This window comes from Papaver somniferum, chromosome 6, assembly GCF_003573695.1.
Source record: "Papaver somniferum cultivar HN1 chromosome 6, ASM357369v1, whole genome shotgun sequence".
Taxonomy (NCBI): Eukaryota; Viridiplantae; Streptophyta; class Magnoliopsida; order Ranunculales; family Papaveraceae; genus Papaver; species Papaver somniferum.
Genome location: NC_039363.1, coordinates 13,622,804 through 13,643,513, shown reverse-complemented (window position 1 = coordinate 13,643,513; position 20,710 = coordinate 13,622,804). Strand labels below are relative to the sequence as shown.

The 20,710-nt window shown below is 35.6% G+C and overlaps 1 pseudogene; it reads left to right on the top strand.

Moving 5' to 3' along the window:
• Window positions 1-1,236: 1,236 nt before the first annotated feature.
• LOC113287613 lies at window positions 1,237-12,941 on the top strand (annotated as a pseudogene).
• The last annotated feature ends 7,769 nt before the right edge of the window (window positions 12,942-20,710 follow it).

Genomic DNA, 20,710 nt, shown 5'->3' with positions numbered 1-20,710 from the left:
ATACAAAATTAAGTCAATATACAACAATGCGTGCATTCAATTACTTGTACAATCTTTCTATCACGGAAAATCTCCAAAATTGGACAAAAAATATACTAATAGCAGTTTCAATCAATCCAGGCAAGTTAAAAGTTCAAACATCGATAATCATGACAACAAAATATGTTTTATGCACCTTCCTAATACTTTCAGTTCTTTGAAATCTGCTCGATCGGTGAGTTTAATATAAAACCAGTCAATATGAATTTATTACCTGCCGACCAGTTTTCTTCGCTAAACAGATAAGGCCGGAGAATTCAACATTGTAAGGTTATATCGTCAAATACTTGATGCTTAAGAAGGCATGTAATATATTGTGTCACTATATTGACTAAAGATCTCGTTTGTTGTTTTATATGGTTTACAGACATACGATCGTGGCATCTGTTACTACTAGCTAGGTGTAAGAGATCTCGATGATCTAAGAGTTTAACACTCAAATCTTCTTTGTCACATTAAAATAAAATTATAGGCGAGTCCTAGACAAGTTATCGACAACATATATACATTGCTATTCTATACGATGTCCTTTATACGTGTGGTTGCGGTAAATCTCATAGCTACACCCAATGAGATGATAAGAACACTAGATCTAAGTCATGAAGATAAACTCAAACATTAATGATATTATACATCACTTGATACTAATATGGTCTTCACACAAACTCTATATTTAAAATATGATGTACTTACAAATATCACAAAAGTATAGATAACAACAATGGGGATAATGAACAAAAGCTCAACTCTAATGGTTTCTTTTCTCTTCTCTTGAAGTGGTTCTTTTCTCTGTCACTTGACTAAAATCTCTTCTCTCTTTTCTTCCCAACAACCTGTCCTCTCTCTTGACCGTGTGAATCTATATATCGGCAGATATATCAGTAGAAGACAGCCATGTTCATGTGCAGGATCTCTGAAGAGGGATTTAGTATCAGTTTGTCTTACTCGTTGGGATTTTGAGAGATGTCCTTGTCTTGTCTTGTCGCATCGATTCTTCGTGCTTATCCTGATTGATGTCGCATTTCCCTTGTCGTGTGATTGTTTTCGTGTCTTCTTCCTTACTATCGCGTGATTACTCTTCGCCTAATTTTTTCATTCTTCGTGTTAATGACTATCTTAGCTGAAGCGCGGCTACGAGTTTTCTCTGTGCAATATTTCACCCCTACAATATGTAGAACAAAGCTGATACCAGCAAAAATGAGTATCACATCATCAAACTCTTCCTTACTCTTAATTTCACTATTATTGTCTTTCTTTGACTACACAATTTCGCTTGAAGCCTCAAGCTCAACTCATGGCAACTTTCTTCAATGCCTTTATTATCATTCTAATGTTTCCATCCCAGTCTACACCCCAAAAGATTCTAATTATTCAACCATATTGCAATCCACTTTGGGAAGCTTGAGACTCAATTCATCCGCCACTCTTAAACCTTTTTTTAATAGTAACACCTCTGAGAATATCCCATGTTCAAACAACTGTGATTTTTTCTAGAAATCATGGAATTCAGAACAAAGTTCGAAGTGGAGTTCATGACTTTGAAGGACTTTCATATATATATATATCAGATGTTCCATTCATTATTGTTGATTTGTTTAATCTCCGAGAAGTAAATGTGGATGTAAAGGATAAAATAGCATGGGTTCAATCTAGTGCAACCACGGGTGAACTTTATTACAAAATTGCGAAGAAAAGCAACACTCTCGCCTTTCCTGCAGGAATGTGCACAACTGTAGGTATTGGTGGGCACTTTAGTGGAGGTGGGTTGGGTCTGTGTTAAGGAAATTCGGCAGTGCAGGCGACAATGTCATTGATGCTCGAGTAGTTGATGTTCATGGTAGAATACTCAACAGAAAATCTATGGGAGAAGGCTTGTTTTGGGGCATCAGGGGATGTGGTGGAGGTATCTTTGGAATTGTCCTTTCATGGAAGATCAGGTTAGTATCGGTTCCACCAACTGTAACTGTTTTTTCAATAGGTAAAATTATTAGAGAACTGCTCGGTTGAACCCACCAGCTTTTGGTATGTCAAGTTTGGTTATCATATTTTAGTGAATCAAAACTTATTTAAAAAGTCGCTTGATTATTTAGTAGAGTCAACTTCGTATAGGTTATCTAGAAAGTTACTAGGATATGAGACTTACAAGTATTACATGAAGACTTGAACAATGTGACGAAGTAAAGAGCTACAACGATGACATCATCCTTCCACTTGAGGTTAGTGATATTTGACTTGAACTGTTTTATTCCTAAACTATCTTTCAAGTCGTGCATATTGAAAACATAAGTGCGAAGCTTTGAATGATTATACTCTAGTTAGACATAGTATTAAGGAATTGCAATACGAAGTATAACTTCTATCTTTTGAACTTTGTATATAAGACATCGACATATCCGTATGAATGCTATTGTGATTATGTGTGTGGGTATGGGTAAATATTTCGTCCTAGGAAACAATGTTTTACATTCGTTTAAAGGAAATACATTCATAAACTTGTTTTGTGAATCGAAAGGGAAATCGCTAGGCTTATTGGTATTGTTATTCATTGCAAATCTTTGGATTACCAATTTGTGTGTTTAATATAACCGCTCATAACTTTTTTATGTATCTTGGTAAAACTATTCACAATGCCTGACTTTTGTATTGGTATGAATTTTATTAGTGAAACCGATCCTAAGTAATCACCTGAGATGGTATGATCGATATTTATAATTGATGCGACCGATCCTAGAACTTGGTTGGGACTAATCACACGATGTGTAATCGATCCTTGTAGTATGTGAACGAGTTTTAGTAATTGGTGTGACCGATCCTATAACTTGTGCAACCGATCTCAAGTAAGTACCATAGATAAGTGGTAAACGATCCTGGTACTTAGTTAACAATATTTTGGAACCTAATATGGACGGTCCTAGTATCCACTTGGAGGTAGAACCGAAACTTGTTTTGGTAGAACCGTTAAACCCATGAATGGTGATTGAATGTTTTTGATCAAGCATATAGTTCTTGGAAATCAGATGAACCAATTCTAAACTTGTTTAGAAGTGTAGCAAATCGATTCTAAGATTGTAAATATGAAAATGGATTTACAAAGTAAAGATGTAGACATACTTTGAACATGTGCAGTAACTCTTATATTTTATTGTTCAAAGATATTCCTTAATAGCTAAAGGAAAATCCCGGATCGAAATAAATTGAGAATCTTTTAATTAAGGTTTTTAGTTTTATATGCTTTTAATTTCCAGCAATTAAAATGCATATCTTTAGAAAAAAAAAATCGTAATGTGTATTTACTAATTGGAGATTTTCTACTGAGATTTCGGTCAATATTTGGACAAAGAATTTCCTGGAACTATGGAAACCGAATTTGGAAATATATTGCATATCTTGAGAATATTTCCTGTTTTGGGAATTCCTTGGTATCCAAACTTCCTTGGTCTATAAATATTGAAGTTTGCATTTCGAGCAAACTAATCCTCAGAGCCAGCAAAACTACCTAGTTGTGTTGTTATTGGTGGAGCCGTCTATTCGGAGAGGAAAGTACCCTATTTAGGCGAAATCTCTTACAACCGCTCGTTTTAAAGACTTCTTTGGGATTGGGAAGCTCTACGAGTACCGTTAATGGGAAACTAGATAATTGTAGTTTATTATTAGTTTTCTATCATTTGATTGACTAACAGTTGGTGAACTTTGATTGCACCTAGTTTGGTTATGCTTGAGAATCTTCTCTTATGATATAATATTCACTCAAACTAGATCGAAGTTTTAACGGGGATCTTTAGACTGTTTGTAGATCTAAAGACGTCTTGTGATAATCCATTGTTAACAGACTCTGTTCTGTGTGTGAGTTATGACAAGAGATTCAAGTTGATTGTGTGCAGGTGTTTATTGAAGATCTAAGAAGATTTGAAGACGAAGAAGATTTCTGGTTTGGTTTCATAATCTTTGGTGTGCACAAAACTTGATCGGCTGGGGATCCAACTATAATCGTTTTATCTTTGTGATAACCTTGATTGATTAGTTGAGTACATCGGCATCAATACGTTTCTTTGTTATTCGAAGTTTTGATTGCAAAATCTAGACAATTACTTTGGTAGTTGTTTGATAGATAGATCTAAGAACCTGACAAATGAGTTTATTGGAATAAACGGAAGAGCCTTTTGTCAAACTCATATCACTTTTTTGAAAAGAGTTGTTACCGAACAGATTTGTTGTTCCTTGACCGTTTGGAATACGAACCAAAGGAAATGTTCCAAGTGTGTGACTTATTGCAAGTTGGAGGCGCAGAGATACAGACGGAACTACGTGAACTATAGGTTTAGTTGCTTGGTATCAACTATACGAAGTTGGTTTAGATTTTGTATAACGGATTAATCCTGAGAGTATTCAATTCTGGACAAGGTCCCGGGGTTATTCTGCATCTGCGGTTTCCTCATTAACAAAATCTAGTTGTGTCTTTTACTTTTCTATTTCCGCAATTATAATTATTTTTATTATAATTAGAAGTAAAATACACAAACGTTAATTCCTATTTACTTGATAGAATTCCTATAGTGTTTGATTAAGTCCGAAACTATTATCAAGTAAACATACTTCGTTGTTGTATTGTCTCGATCTTATATCCATAGTCTATCACACAAGTTATATTGTTGTCGTATTGTCTCGATATCGTATCCATAGACGATCACATGAAGTGTGAACCGATTAGTTGTATTTTATCGACTCAGTCCATAGAAAATCACTTTCGGAGAAAGGACTTATATGTGGAAAAGTTTTAGATTGAGGTATATTTGGGTACCCTCGTCTTTTCAATTGGTATCAGAGCAGGGAAACACGAAAAGATATAACAATATGTGTTTGGTGCGATCCAACCTATAAGAATAGAATCACATGTATGATTCAGTTAATGTAATAGCAGGATTTGACATCCTCAAGGTCCCGTGGTGGAGGACACGAATGAAGAGTGCAATACTCTCATTAAAGGAATCGTCTAGAAGTGGTTAAAGACTTACAACTTCTCGAGAAAGCCTCTCTTAGAGTTAAGAGACAACACATTGATTTCCACTTTTGAAGAATTCCTCAAACAAGGAAATCAATACAGTTCAACAAGTTCTTTTGTTGATCAATACAGTTCAAATATATTTATAAACAATCCGATTGGATTAGATTTTAGAAGCAACCATATGGAAAGGTATTTTCAAACAGAGAATCGAGTAACTCAAAACGTAACTTATAAAGTAAGAACTTTTACTATATTGAAAAACAATATTGTAATAAAATCCTATTACAATATAATTCGAGTTAAAGAAATACTTCGAACTTATGAGAACAAGAAGTATCTCTTCATCTTCTCCATGAAAAGTAGCCATATGCACTCACCTCACAATGGTTTCTTCAAAACCAGTGACAGGCTAAAAAGTGTGGGTAATCTAGATGAGTCAAGCTGTGTTATAATCCATAACTCGTGGGTTGATCTTCACTTCTGCGGGCTATTTTGGCTCCTAAATATCCATGAATGGATTGGTGTCATCCTTATTAAAAGAATCTGTTACCGAAAATATGTTTTCTTAAAAATAGATGTCTCCTCAACATTGGAAATAAAAACTTGGATTAATATGCAGGTTTTCATAATATTTTCGGTCAAGATAAACTTTTTTATTTCTCAAAATATTTATCTTGAGGCTCTCAAAAGCATACTTTCCAGGATGATACTGAATGAATATCTAAGGAGAAAACTCACAACAATGATTCTCTCCAAGAAACTTGCTCGAATGTTCAAGGGAAAGTTCTACCAAATTCTATGAGGTAAATGGAGTTATCTGTGGAGAAATTTTAGTGAATACTGCATTCACAAGATTGAGAAATATCTTGACTCTCTAGACTCAGACAGGCTAACCTTGTGCAGCAATACATGCTATCATTTAATTCAACTCATATCCTCTTCAAAGGTGCATGCATCCAGTTTACTAGATGGTGTACTAGACCTAATCGGAAGAAGAGTTTTGCTTGACAAAAGAATCGATGTTGAATGGAAACGGGTACTCTACTATAAGGAGCTGATAAAAACAGCCCATGATAACTCCTCAAATAATTCTATGCATCTTACCATCTCTCTTAATCATTATGAGGATGTTTTGTGGAAGTTTCAGTGTCTACTCAATGAGATTTCGTCATAAACGGAATTACCAGTGGGAAAGAAGTAGATAATAATACTTCTAAAGATTAAGCTATTTGTTGTAATATTTAATCCAGGAAAATAGACATCAGTTTTTGATTTCTTTCAATAAATTGTATAAGGTCTATTTTGAATAAAACTATCTATTATTTATGAATAAAATTATTAGTTTATAAATTTTCTGGTGATAGTTTTCGATTACATAGCATGTGCTTGAATGCTTTATATAATTGTTATGTATGTTTGTGGGATGTTTGATTTCGGTTTTCATAACCTTGATATTCGATCTCATATGGTGTGAACCCTTATGGTATGGGTGACTTTTTGGTTTAGAAGGATTAAGTTGCATCCCATGTTGGTAAGCTTTATCAAAGGATTAAAAGGGGTTTCGATTGAAAATAATATGTGAAAAAGTCACAATATTTTGAATCATTTGGTTTAGCATAAAATCATATGAGTTTCGAGGTTTCAACTTTTTCATCGCATTAGATAAAACCGGTTTTCAACCTTTCTCTGGTAAAGGTTGGTCTTTGTTGTTGTTCTTTTGTTTTGGCGAGAGGATGACAACGCAACGGGGGAGAGTGCTAATGTGAACTTGCATTTAATAACATATATTTCTGAGGTGAAGAGGATGCGGAACTTGAGGTAACGAATTTGTTAGTTAATCGTTTTCCTGTTTAAGAAAAGCCTGATTTTATTGCATATATTTATTGCTTTTGCTTAACAAAATTTCGGTACAATTGACGTTTATTCTATTATTTGTGTATGGATGTGTGTGTGATTCAATTGTTTCCGGTTAAGAAAAACTATTGTTATCTTGCTTTGTTGTTTGGTATCAATTGTTTAGGCTTACGAAATTTCGGTGCAATTGCGGTACTTTAATGTCTATGTTTGTTTCAATTGCTTCTGGTTGAGGTAAATAATTATGCAAGTTGATTTATTTGGTTTGTATGAATTGTTTATGGCTTAACAAAAAGGTTTTAGGTATGAATTTTTTAGTCCAATTCGATTCCGGATAAGAGAAACTAAGTTAATTATGATCTTAGTTATACTTATCAAAGTGGAGGTTTCGGTTATTCAAGTCTAATCGAATGCCTTAACAAGAAATGCTAGTTAACTAACATAGTACTTGTCTTGTTTAAAAGTGAAAAGTATAAATTATTATTTGAATAATTAGAACCTGATGAGAAAAATAGAGTTAATTCTAATCTTTATTTTGGTCTTATTGAATAAGCGGTTGTATTTGTACAATCCGTTTAGCAAAAGAACTAAGGTACTTAGTCGATTTTTGATTTGCTAAACTATTAGGGAAAATTGCTTCGTGCAATTGTTTCCTTGGTAACATATCAAAACAAAATTACTTTGTAGTTTCAGTTTTGATATTGTTTATCTAAAATGGTGTGTGGAACCCTCGTGCTTATCTCTTATAGGTTTTTCAAGTCTTTTGAGATTTGTAAGATCCTTTCGATTTGTATTTTATTTTATCGTACCTTTGTCATTTTGTGACAAAAAGGGGGAGAAGTATATGGAGTAAACAAGTGATTTGGTATCACTAAGGAAATGACAATGGTGCTTAAACGTTATATCTAACTAAAAAGTAAAGCATAGACTAAGAGGGAGTAACATATCATATTGATACTTGTAGTTATATGGACTACAAAGGAATAACAAAGACGTGCAGATTGAAAATCTACCTATCTTACCTTTAGGGGGGTATTAGCTTTGTTATTATAATGTCAACAACGGAATTTATGGATTGAATGTATACAGGTTATTGTGCTGTTAAAACTCGGAATCAAGCGTATGTGAGTACTATTTTTCCCATAGTCTACATAATATGAGAAGCTCAGAGGATCATATACCAAGTAGTATGGATACCTCATTTGAACTGATATTGTTGAGTAAGTAAAAGGTATGTTCGAAATAAGATCTACTCAGAATATCATATACTAAGTAAGTAAAGATACTTCTCAAGAGAAGATGCTAATAAATCAAAGGTATCTCTGTAACACAGAGAAGAGTAAGCAAATAAGCTAAATAAAGAGATATCTTTGATGAACAAATAACTCAGAAAACAGAGATAGCTCAGAATACAGAGATAACTCAGAAAAAAAATCTCTAAGAGAGAAGATAATGTAAGTTCATCTAAGTTATCAACACACAAGAAATTACGTGGTTCGGTTAATCTTAACCTATGTCCACGGGTAAAGATGATAAGTTTATTATTGATCTTGTTACATTTGGGTGGAAGAACTCCATTAAAGAAATTATGAAGCTCTAGTAAATAAGAGAGAAAGTAGAGATATGAGTCTCTTCTCTAATCCTAGATCACCCAAAAGTCCCCTTTATTTGTTGGTCAAGCTTGGTATTTATAGCCTCTTCTGCTCCAGATATATCTTTGTTTTCCTTGGGTCCATCATATCCTGATATATCTTCCGTACCAATGGTACCTTCATTCGCCGCAAGCTTTATCCAATAGAAATCTGCCACCTCAGCTGACCCACGTTCCTTTGGGAACTACCAGCCTTAGTACATATTGTACCTTCGTTGTCCTCCCACCATCTCCAATCAGACGATGCCACCTTAGCTTCCCCTACGTGCCATCCTGAACTGTGAAACCTCCGTACCAGTTATACCTTCGTTGTCCGCGTACCTTCGCCAGTCAGAGGATGCCACGTACTCTGATCCCACGTGGTTGACGACTGCGCCTTTGTACTAAAAGATGTGCAGACTGCTCAGCTACCTCTGACAGACAGACACACCCATGTGCCTATACCACAACCTATTGCTTAATAATTAAGAAATCTTGGTAGTAATATGGTGTACTCCGTTGTAGTGTATTTTGATACTTCAACCTTTAACATTGCGCCACACGTTGATAGAGATAACTTCATAACTTAGCATCCTAAGGAGAGATGTAGTGTGCGTAGTTGTAACGTAATATGTTGCTCCATCTTAATATTGTGCCACATGGCACGGTAGAGTTTTTGTATCTACAGCGTATGTGCAATGAATTTTTGTAATTTATTTATCCATATGATGTAAGAGTTTTGTCACTAAAATTAACAAAGAGGGAGATTGTTAGATCATTGCTCTGTTGAACCCACCAAGAGTTGGTATGTCAAGTTTGATTGTCATATTTTAGTGAATCAAAACACATTTAAAGAGTCGCTTTATTATTTACTAGAGTCAACTTCGTATAGGTTAGCTAGAAAGTTACTTGGATATGAGACTTACAAGTATTACATGAAGACTTGAAGAATGTGAAGAAGTAAAGATCTACAAAGATGACATCATCCTTCCACTTGAGGTTAGTAATATTTGACTTGAACAGTTTCATTCCTAATGTATCTTTCAAGTGGTGCATATTGAAAACATAACTGCGAAGCTGTGAATGATTATACTCTAGTTATACATAGTATTAAGGAATTGGAATACGAAGTATAACGTCTATCTTTTGAACTTCGTATTTAAGACATCGACATAATCGTATGAATGCTATTGTGATTATGTGTATGGGTATGGGTGAATATTTCGTCCTAGGAAACAATGTTTTACATTCTTTTAAAGGAAGTACATTCATAAACTTATTTGTGAATCGAAATGGAAATCGCTAGGCTTATTGGTATGGTTATTCATTACAAATCTTTGGATTACCAATATGTGTGTTTAGTATAACCGCTCGTAACTTGTTTATGTATCTTGGTAAAACTATTCACAATGCCTGACTTTTAATTGGTATGACTTTTATTAGTGAAACCGATCCTAAGTAATCACCTGAGATGGTATGATCGATATTTGTAATTGGTGTGACGATTCCTAGTAATTGGGTGACCGATCCTAGAACTTGATTGGGACTAATCACAAGATGTGTAATCGATCCTTGTAGTAGGTTAACAACTTTTAGTAATTGGTTTGACCGATCCTATAACTTGTGCAACCGATCACAAGTAAGTACCATAAATAAGTGGTAACCAATCCTGGTACTTAGTTAGCAATATTTTGGAAAGTAATGTGAAAGATCCTAGTAGTCACTTGGAGGTAGAACCGAAACTTGTTTTGGTAGAACCGTTAACCCATGAATGGCGATTTAATGTTTTTGAGCAACCACATAGTTCTTGGAAATCATATGAACCAATTCTAAACTCGTTTGGAAGTCTGTCAAATCGGTTCCAAGATTGTAAATATGAAAAAGGATTTACAAAGTAAAGATGTCGACATACTTTGAATAGGTGTAGTAACTCTTATCTTTTATTGTTCAAAGATATTCCTTAATAGCTTAAGGAAAATCCCGGATCGAAATAAATTGAGAATCTTTTAATTAAGGTTTTTAGTTTTATATGCATTTAGTTTCCAGCAATTAAAATGCATATCTTCAGAAAATAAAAATTAGTAATGTTTATTTACTAATTGGAGATTTTCTACTGAGATTTCGATCAATATTTGGACAAAGAATTTCCTGGAATTATGGAAACCGAATTTGGAAATATATTGCATATCTTGATAATATTTTCGGTTTTGGGAACTCCTTGGTGTCCAAACTTCCTTGGTCTATAAATATTGAAGTTTGCATTTCGAGCAAAACTAATCTTCAGAGCCAGCAAAACAACCTAGTTGTGTTGTTACTGGTGGAGCCATCTATTAGGAGAGGAAAGTACCCTAATTAGACGAAATCTCTTACAACCGCGCGTTTTAAAGACTTTTTTGGGATTGAGAAGCTCTATGAGTACCGTTGGTGGGAAACTAGATAATTGTTGTTTATTATTAGTTTTCGATTTATTTGATTGACTAACGGTTGTTGAACTTTGTTTTCACCTAGTTTTTTTATGCTTGGGAACCTTCTCTTCTGATATAAGATTCACTCAAACTAGATCGAAGTTTTGACGGGGATCTTTAGACTGTTTGTAGATCTAAAGACGTCCTGTGATAATCCATTGTTAACATACTCCGTTCTGTGTGTGATTGATCACAATATATTCAAGTAGATTGTCTGCGGGTGTTTATTAAATATCTAAGAAGATTTGAAGACGAAGAAGATTTCTGATTTAATCGGGTTCATAATCTTTGGTATGCACAAAACTTGATCGGCTGGGGATCCGACTATAATCGGTTTATCTTTGTGATAACCCTTATTGATTAGTTGAGTAGATCGGCATCAATACGTTTCTTTGTGATTCAAAGTATTGATTGAAAAATCTAGACAATTACTTTGGTAGTTGCTTGATAGAGAGATCTAAGAACCTGACAAAGGAGTTTATTGGGATAAACGGAAGAGCCTTTTTTCAAACTCATATCACTTGTTTGAAAAGAGTTGTTACCGAACATATTTTTTGTTCCTTTACTGTTTGGAATACGAACCAAAGGAATAGTTCCAAGTGCGTGACTTATTACAAGTTGTAGGCGCAGGGATACAAACGGAACTAGGTGAACTATAGATTTAGTTGCTTGGTCTCAATTATACGAAGTTGGTTTAGATTTTGAATAGCATCTTAATCCTGAGAGTATTCAATTTTGGACAAAGTCTCGGGGTTGTTTTGCATTTGCGGTTTCCTCGTTAACAAAATCTTGCTGTGTCTTTTATTTTTATATTTTCTAAATTATAATTGTTTTTATTATAATTAGAAGTAAAATGCACAAACGTTAATTTCTATTTACTTGATAGCAATCATATTTTGTTTGACTAAGTCCGAACCTATTATCAAGTAAACATACTTCGTTGTTGTATTGTATCGATCTTGTATCCATAGTCAATCACACAAGTTATCTTGTTGTCGTATTGTCTCGATCTCGTATGAACCCATTAGTTGTATTGGCTCGACTCGGTCCGTATACAATCACTTTCGAAGAAAGGAATTATAGGTGGAAGAATTTTATATTGAGGTATATTTGGGTACCCTCGTTTTTCCAAAAATATTAGCAGAGGGTGCAACTTCACTTGTTCTTAAGTGGCAAGAAGTTGCACTCAAACTTCCTCATGACCTCTTTATAATGCTCGGGGTAGGTGTAGTGGATTCTACTCCAAAAGGAAATAAAACAATCCTAACAACATTCACCTCTTTGTTTCTGGAGGATGCCAAGAAGATTCGAACTGTGATGAAAGAAAGATTTCCATAGTTGGGTTTGGAGGCTAAGGATTGTATCGAAATGAGTTGGCTTCAATCTGTACTCTTCTTAGATGGCCTTCTTACTAACGGTTCTGTTGATATTTTAGTGAATAGGCATCAACCGCAGTCATGCTTTAAGGTAAAATCTGATTACGTGAAAAACCCATTTCACAGATTGGTTTAGGAAAGATATGGGAAAGAACATTAAAAGATGAGCAAAATTGCATATGATGTTTATGCCTTATGGTGGAAGGATGAGTGAGATTGCTGAATTTGAAACTCCTTCCTCACATAGAAATGGAACCTTATTTAAGATTATATACTTAGTATACTGGGACGCAAAACAGGATGCAACATCTCAAAAGTATATTAATCAGATCAGATGAATGTATGAATTCATGATTCCTTATGTTTCCAAGTCTCCAAGAGAAGCATATGTCAATTATAGAGATCTCGATTTGGGACATAAAAGTAAAAATGGCACAGCTAGTTACTCACAAGCTAAGGTTTGGGGCACCAAGTACTTCAAGGATAACTTTGACAGATTAGTATACGTGAAGATCAAAGTCGATCCGGGCAATTTCTTTAGACACGAACAAAGTATTCCGAGTATTGCATATTGACGATTTAATTTGTAAGAGGTTGTTCTGATTGCATATATGTATTTGTGTGATTTCCAAAAATAAATAAATATGTATTTGTGTGTGCTAATAATAATTATCTCAGTTACCTTTGAGCCATGAATAAGACAAGTCTGAGATATACTTGAAAATCATTGCCTATTTGCCTACATGAAATGTTCAGAATAAATACTTATACCTTATAGATAATACTTCGTTTGCAATCCCAAACTTCAAAGACACTAGATTGCATCCATCAAAAACCAGAAGCAGTTTTATTTTCTAGCTTAAAATCCTCATCCGTGTTCTTGTTATTCCCCAAATCCTAGAAAAAATATTGCAGGATCAAAAAAAGAATTAAATGATCGTATATGTTATCATCCTAATTGGATATAGTTAATATCGCTCATTAACCTACAAGCAGAAAAATTAAGCTGATTGATGTTAATATTAACATTTGCCATGGGAATAAACATCGTACAAAAAAAGAAGTACAACTCAAACAAATGCAGGCTGCACCAAACAACCTAGAGCTGAGCAAATGCAGCAGCCTATGTCGTCAGCGCAATACTTTCCTCTGGAATATCATTATTCTTTTTCCTCAGCAATACTTTTAGTTAGTCGGGGTAAAGATACAGCGCAACAGCCAAATATGGTTCTAGAAGTAAAACAATCAAAATCTTGTTAATAGGTTCTTGCAAAATCCTATTTTTAGCACTGTAGCCGCAGGAAATCCCACAACTACACCCTAATGATAATCTATCAAATAATCTAAGAAACCATGATGAAATACTCTAGATATTTTATTAAAAACTTAGAACAAATACAAAGGAGATATGATGAAACCCTAACTTGAGAAACAAAAAACAATCTCTCTCCTAAACTTTTATCCTCAGCTCACCAAAAAGATCTCTCCCTTTTGCAATGGCCTTTGGCTCATTTCATAGGAGTGTACATAGTGGAGTACAGCTAATAAAGCCCCTATTTTCGGATCTGACGTGCGTCAAAGTCTTTGAGACATTTATATTGCCGCAAGGATTCTTTGCTAATGCATAGATCTTCACACTTTTATCGTGACTTAGTGACATCATCAAATTCGTCATCTTGGATATAAATGTGTTTCGTCTTCGCATAGTGCTAAATATATTAATTCGCGTAACTAATGAGTGCGCGGTATTTTGTACCCACATTTTCCTCTTCTCTTATCGTTCATTCAAAGAAGAGGTGATGAGAGAAACTTTAATTTTCTTCTTGCTGCACATATCCATCTTTTCGTATTCCTTTCAACCGACATTCTTCCGGGTTTTCGGCATGACTATTTCCACGTGTTGACTTCACCTCTTATCACTCGTCACGTCCCTGTAGGATCTGACAACCGTCGCTTCGTATCTATCTCTCCGTTAATGCGTCTGTAAAGAGATATCTCGGGAAGAGGAGATGTGAACCTTTATATACTCCAGTACCCTTTCTCCTTCGTCTTTTTACTCTTTCTCTCCTTTTCTGTTCTATGAAACTTTTATTGTTCATCTGTTCTTCAGTTTTTTGATTGACCATCATACTATACTTCGCGCTTTCTTTCCATCTTTAACTGTTTCTTCTATCTTCTTCTTACTTTTTTCTTGATTGTGGACTCCGTTTTTCATTATCATTCTTCTTGATCATTTTGATCCTGATCATCTTGATTAAATTCCTCTCATATTAGTTCCATTCTCATTCCAAAAATGCCACTTAAACCAGGTTGGAAGAATGTTAAAGAGTTCAAGAGATTAAAGGCTGATCTCGGGCTTGGAGGTTTTACATTATCCATTTCTCTTGGATCATAACCCACTTCTTCTCTTGAACCCGAATGTTTTTCGTTTGAACAATAGAATGATCAGAAAATTATTATTTCGCTCGGGCAACTGCTCGCTAGTCTGCCCATTCCCCTTTACAATCCTCAAATTCCATTATTCGATGATCTTCTATATGATACGAGGTTTTCTCGCGGCATATTCCAACTAAGTGGTGATTTCATCAGGATAATGGTTGAATACGCCCGTCGTGCGGCTGGGTTAGAATCTCTTTACCCAGAAGATGTGATGAACCCTAAACACGCACAAAAAGAAATCATCCCAGCAGATTACACTGTTGAGAATTTCTTCCTCCACTATGAAGTTGGTATCATGAAGAATGAGTCAACTCGCTGGGGCATTCGCTTGAATAGAAAGGATGGTCTCGCAGAGGACCAGAGGATCATACGGGATGTTGACTTTCATGACAGCACCAATAACACCGTGCGAAAATCAAAGAATGTTTGTTAGGTGGAGTACCCTATCATTTTGGAGGTTTCTTACATCTCTGGTAGGAGTGCTGATGGTTCAACTCTTCTACTCCCTGCGAACCTTGCCGCCTACAAACCTTGGGAGTTTAAATGGCCTAAGGAAAATGATGTGGTGCATTTATCTTTAACTTTATCTTTCCACTTATCTTCAGTGCTTTCTCTTATTATTTTCTCCGTGTTCAGATTTGTAAGCAGAATAAGAAGGCTAACAAGAATGCGTCACAGGCATCAACTTCGCACGACAATGAAGTAAGAAATACTCATTTAATTTTTTAACAATATTGTTGCCTCTGTTTCTTATCTTTCATTGTGTGCGTAGGTAGAGACTGGAGATGTTGAAGGTCTCAATGATGATGTTCCTCTCCCTAAAGGTGGTGGCGTTTTTTCAAAGATAAAGAACAGGTGAAAAAAGCATACTTCTAAAAAGAGAAAGTTATCTTCTCCAGCTTTCCCAAATACCAGCTCCCATGATGACGCGTTTCCTCTTCCTGATAATTTCTCATCAACATCTTCTATGGAGCAATTGTCAAGTATCTTTTCCAACTCATTAGCTTCTATTGGTGATGATGGACTAACTCACATTAGCTTCGATGAACTTTGTTCGAAATATAAAATCCTTAATAGAGAACATAGGTCCATGCTATCTGTCAATAATGGTTTTAAACGCCTCCTTCATTAAAATAAGGAGGAAATCAATAGACTTGTGGCGAGAAAGAACACACTCATTACAGAAAAGGATCAGGCAGTTCTTAAAGGTGCTAAACCTTTCAAGGAATTTAATGAAGTTCATCTCTAGATTCAGATGAAGAGAGATCCAAGTTATAAGTGAAAAAAATGCTCTTCTCGCCCGTGAAAATGAGATTCGCTCTCGTCTTCTTATAGAGAATGATGATGTGTTTGAATGGGATGCAAGGGTTATAGATAATGCTAGGACCGGTTTAGATACAAATGTTAGTTTAGAAGCTGTCCATACGGCATTGGTTAGGACCATCCCTTTCTGAAAAAGAAGGTTGCTTATAATCCTTACATAGTGTCTTCAATTTGTGTTGCTTTCTGAATTTTGTTTGCGTGCGGTTTTAATCTCTTTATTCCCTTTTGTAGATACTGAAAAGGGGCATCTTAAGGAGATTGAGGATTTAAAGGAGAAGCTTTCCGCCAGAAATGATAAATTCCTCGGACTTAAGAGAAACTTGGTGGTTACTGTTCCAACTTGAATAAGGACGCTCCGTGTCTGTTATGCGGCTGTCAAGGAGAGTGATGTGGATATCTGTACCAATCATAATATTCCCGTACCTGATTATGATTTTGCTGAGGTTTCCGCTAATGAAGAGGATTCCGAAATCTCTGACAGTGAAGTTGATTATGAAGAATATGAAGTAACCGATGGAGAGAAAAGCACTACACCATTTTTTCCGGAATAGCAACAACTACATGCCGTTGCAAAAGGGACTTGCAACAGTAGCAAGCCGTTGCAAAATGTGGTGTTGCATATTTTTTGCAACAGCTCTTAAGTCGTTGCAAAAAAAAATTCGCAACGATTTCCAGTTCACCCTGATGTTTTTTTTCCCGGCTTTGCAACGGTTTTGGCTATTGCGAAAAGGTTTAGCAACTGTTGAATGTTGTTGCTATATTATCGAAGCTGTTGCGAAATGGAAAATTCGCAACTGCTCAGTAGCAGTTGCAAAATTTAGAACCAAAAAAACTTAGAACGGCTAAACTTAGCCGGAACCGGTTTTAATATTCTAGTTCTAAATTTAACAACAGTTTCTGGCCGTTGCTAATTTTTTGCAACATAAAAAAAAAGTCAAGTCAACTAGTCGTCGACTTAGTCAAGAGTTCCCTGTGCCAAATTCAGGCCAAATCCAGGCCAAACACTACTGAGAGACACATTGAGTGCACACTAGGCAACAAAGTCTTCCATTTGAAAAATTTATTCATGCCAATAACATATAATCAATATACCCAATGAAGTTCAGTTTCTAAACTCAGGCCAAATCCAGGAAGAATACCAATGAGAGACACATTGGGTGCCACACTTAATAACAAAGTCTTCCATTTGAACAAAACATTCAGGCCAATAACATAAATCAATACCCGATAAAGTTCAGTTTTAGAAGACATTTCTTAAGTTTCTGAACAATGATATGAACAACCAAAAGATAGAAAATTTCAGTATATTTCTCAACTTCAGTTATGAGTTCACATATGAGTTCAAATTCCAGAGATGATATAAGCTAGTATAGAGGAAAATTAGAACCTCTAAGGCATACACTAACTACTACTTTAGAATCATATTATATAGGTCGTAGCATTTTTGTTTTCGGTTTTTCCTGATATATTATAACTGGTATATAGGTTCTAAATTTATGTTTCCAGTACTGTGTATGAGTAGAATTTCAGTATAACACATACCTGTCAGCAGGGGGTATGAATTTCACCATCTTTCCAGCATGTCCTGTTCTAGGAGTAACAAAGACAAGTTGCTTAAATTCGGTAGCAAAGACAAGTTGCTTAAATTCGGTAGCACATAGCCCATGTATTATCATAAACAAAAAAAATAAAATGGTAAATAGAAGCATAAGTGGAAAGGCAGTAGAATCACAAGAGGCACCAAGGCTTCTAATTCAATCTGACTAAATAGATCAAAGCAAAACAATATTCCTCAGCCAAATAGTTGTCAGCTAATTGGGGCATGAATCCATGGTTGAATCTGGAGTCAGAAGATGATCAATGCTAAATGAAACAAAAAGCACAAATTAAAAACAAACAAACAAATTTCATTTTTTTTTTGGATGAAGTCAAAGCCATTCTTTTAACTTCCTACAGTCAACAACAATTTTAACACTAACAATAAGTCCAAGAAGGCACTGCCAATAATGCAAAGACCTCAAAATAGAACAAAAAATTAGGAATTCTAAATTAGCACCAATCACATAGTCCAAGAAGGCACTATTCCAACTAAGTAGTGATTGCATCGGGATAATGGTTGAATACGCCCGTCGTGCAGCTGGGTTAGAATCTCTTTACCCAGAAGATGTGATGAACCCTAAACATGCACAAAAAGAAATCATCCCAGCAGATTACACTGTTGAGAATTTCTTCCTCCACTATGAAGTTTGTATCATGAAGAATGAGTCAACTTGCTGTGGCATTCGCTTGAATAGAAAGGATGGTCTCGCAGAGGACTAGAGGATCATGAGAGATGTTTACTTTCATGACAGCACCAATAACACCGTGCGAAAATCAAAGGATGTTTGTTGGGTGGAGTACCCTATCATTTTTGAGGGCTCTTACATCTCTGGTAGGAGTGCTGATGGTTCAACTCTTCCACTCCATGCGAATCTTGCCGCCTACAAACCTCGGGAGTTTAAATGGCCTAAGGAAAATGATGTGGTGTGTTTATATTTAACTTTATCTTTCCGCTTATCTTCAGTGCTTTCTCTTATTATTTTCTCCGTGTTCAGATTGGTAAGCAGAATAAGAAGGCTAACAAGAATGCGTCACAGGCATCAACTTTGCACGACAATGAAGTAAGAAATACTCATTTAAATTTTTAACAATATTGCTGCCTCTATTTCGTATCTTTCATTGTGTGCGTAGGTAGAGACTGGAGATGCTGAGGGTCTCAATGATGACGTTCCTCTCCCTAAAGGTGGTGGCGTTTATTCAAAGATAAATAACAAGGGAAAAAATCCTACTTCTAAAAAGAGAAAGTTTTCTTCTCCAGCTTTCCCAAATACCTGCTCCCATGATGATCCGTTTCCTCTCCCTGATAATTTCTCATCAACATCTTCTATGGAGAAATTGTCAAGTATCTTTTCCAACTCATTATCTTCTGTTGGTGATGATGGACTAACTCGCATGTGTGATGCGGTTGCTAAGATTTGCGATGCTCCCTCTTTGAGTCATAAGTTTCTTCATGGATTTTCCTCTACTTTAACTCCAAATTTTCAATTCGCGCTTGGGTCTTTGGTGAGTTTTCTTCTTGTGCGTCAGCTTTCGCTAAAGTTTCATATTTCACTCATTTTTTCCTCCTTTTCCTCGTTGATTTATAGTTCTCGTGTATCCTATGCGGCCACCAATGATTTGCATAGGAAGATTCACCATCTTGAAACGGAGAACCATAAAGTCAGTGATGAGCTTTCCAATTATAAGGACAGGGTGGTTGATCTTCGTGAGAGGAACAATCAGCTTGTGGGTACTTATTTTTCGCTCCTCCTCATTTTGATATCTTTGCATTGCCTTCGTCTTCTTTTAATTGCTTGTGTTCGCATAAATCTACAATTTGTCTGATGAAGCGTCTAACCTTCCTAATGTTGATGAGACCCTTCTTGAGCATCTTAACTTTTCCTTGAACAATTTCCCTAATGATGGGTTAGATAACATCAGCCTGGATGAACTTCGTTCGAAATATAAAATCCTTAATAGAGAACATAGGTCCATGCTATCTGTGAATAATGGTTTTAAACACCTCCTTCATTAAAATAAGGAGGAAAGCAATAGACTTGAGGCGATAAAGAACGCACTCATTACAGAAAAGGATTAGGCAGTTCTTAAAGGTGTTAAAGCTTTGAAGGAATTTCATGGAGTTCATCTCCAGATTCAGATGGAGAGAGATCCAAGTTATAAGTGAAAAGAATGCTCTTCTCTCCTGTGAAAATGAAATTCTCTCTCGTCTTCTTATAGAGTATGATGATGGGTTTGAATGGGATGCAAGGGTTATTGATAATGCTAGGACCGGTTCAGCTACAAATGTTAGTTTAGAAGCTGACCATACGGCATTGGTTAGGACTATCCTTTCTAAAAAAGAAGGTTTCTTATAATCCTTACATAGTGTCTTCAATTTGTGTTGCTTTCTGAATTTTGTTTGCATGCGCTTTTAATCTTTTTATTCCCTTTTGTAGATACTGAAAAGAGGCATCTTAAGGAGATTGAGGATTTAAAGGAGAAGGTTTCCGCCAGAAATGATAAATGCCTCAGACTTCAGAGAAAGTTGGTGGTTACTGTTTCCAACTTGAATAAGGACGCGCTCCGTGTCCGTGATACGGCTGTCAAGAAGAGTGTTGTGGAGATATGTACCAATCATAATATTCCTGTACCAGATTATGATTTTGTCGAGATTTTCGCTAATGAAGAGGATTCTAAAATCTCTGACAGTGAAGCTGATTATGAAGAATATGAAATAACCTATGAAGAGAAAAGCACTACACCATTTTTTCCGGAATAGAGACAGCTGCCTGCGGTTGCAAAAGGGACTTGCAACAACATCAAGCCGTCGGGAACGTGGTGTTGCATATTTTTTGCAACAACTCTTAAACCGTTGCGAAATTTTCCGCAACGGTTTTCTGTTCACCCAAGTGTTTTTCCCGGCTTTGCAACGGTTTTGGCTGTTGCGAAAGGGTTTAGCAACTGATGAATGATTTTGCTATATTATTGTCGCAACAGCAGGGGG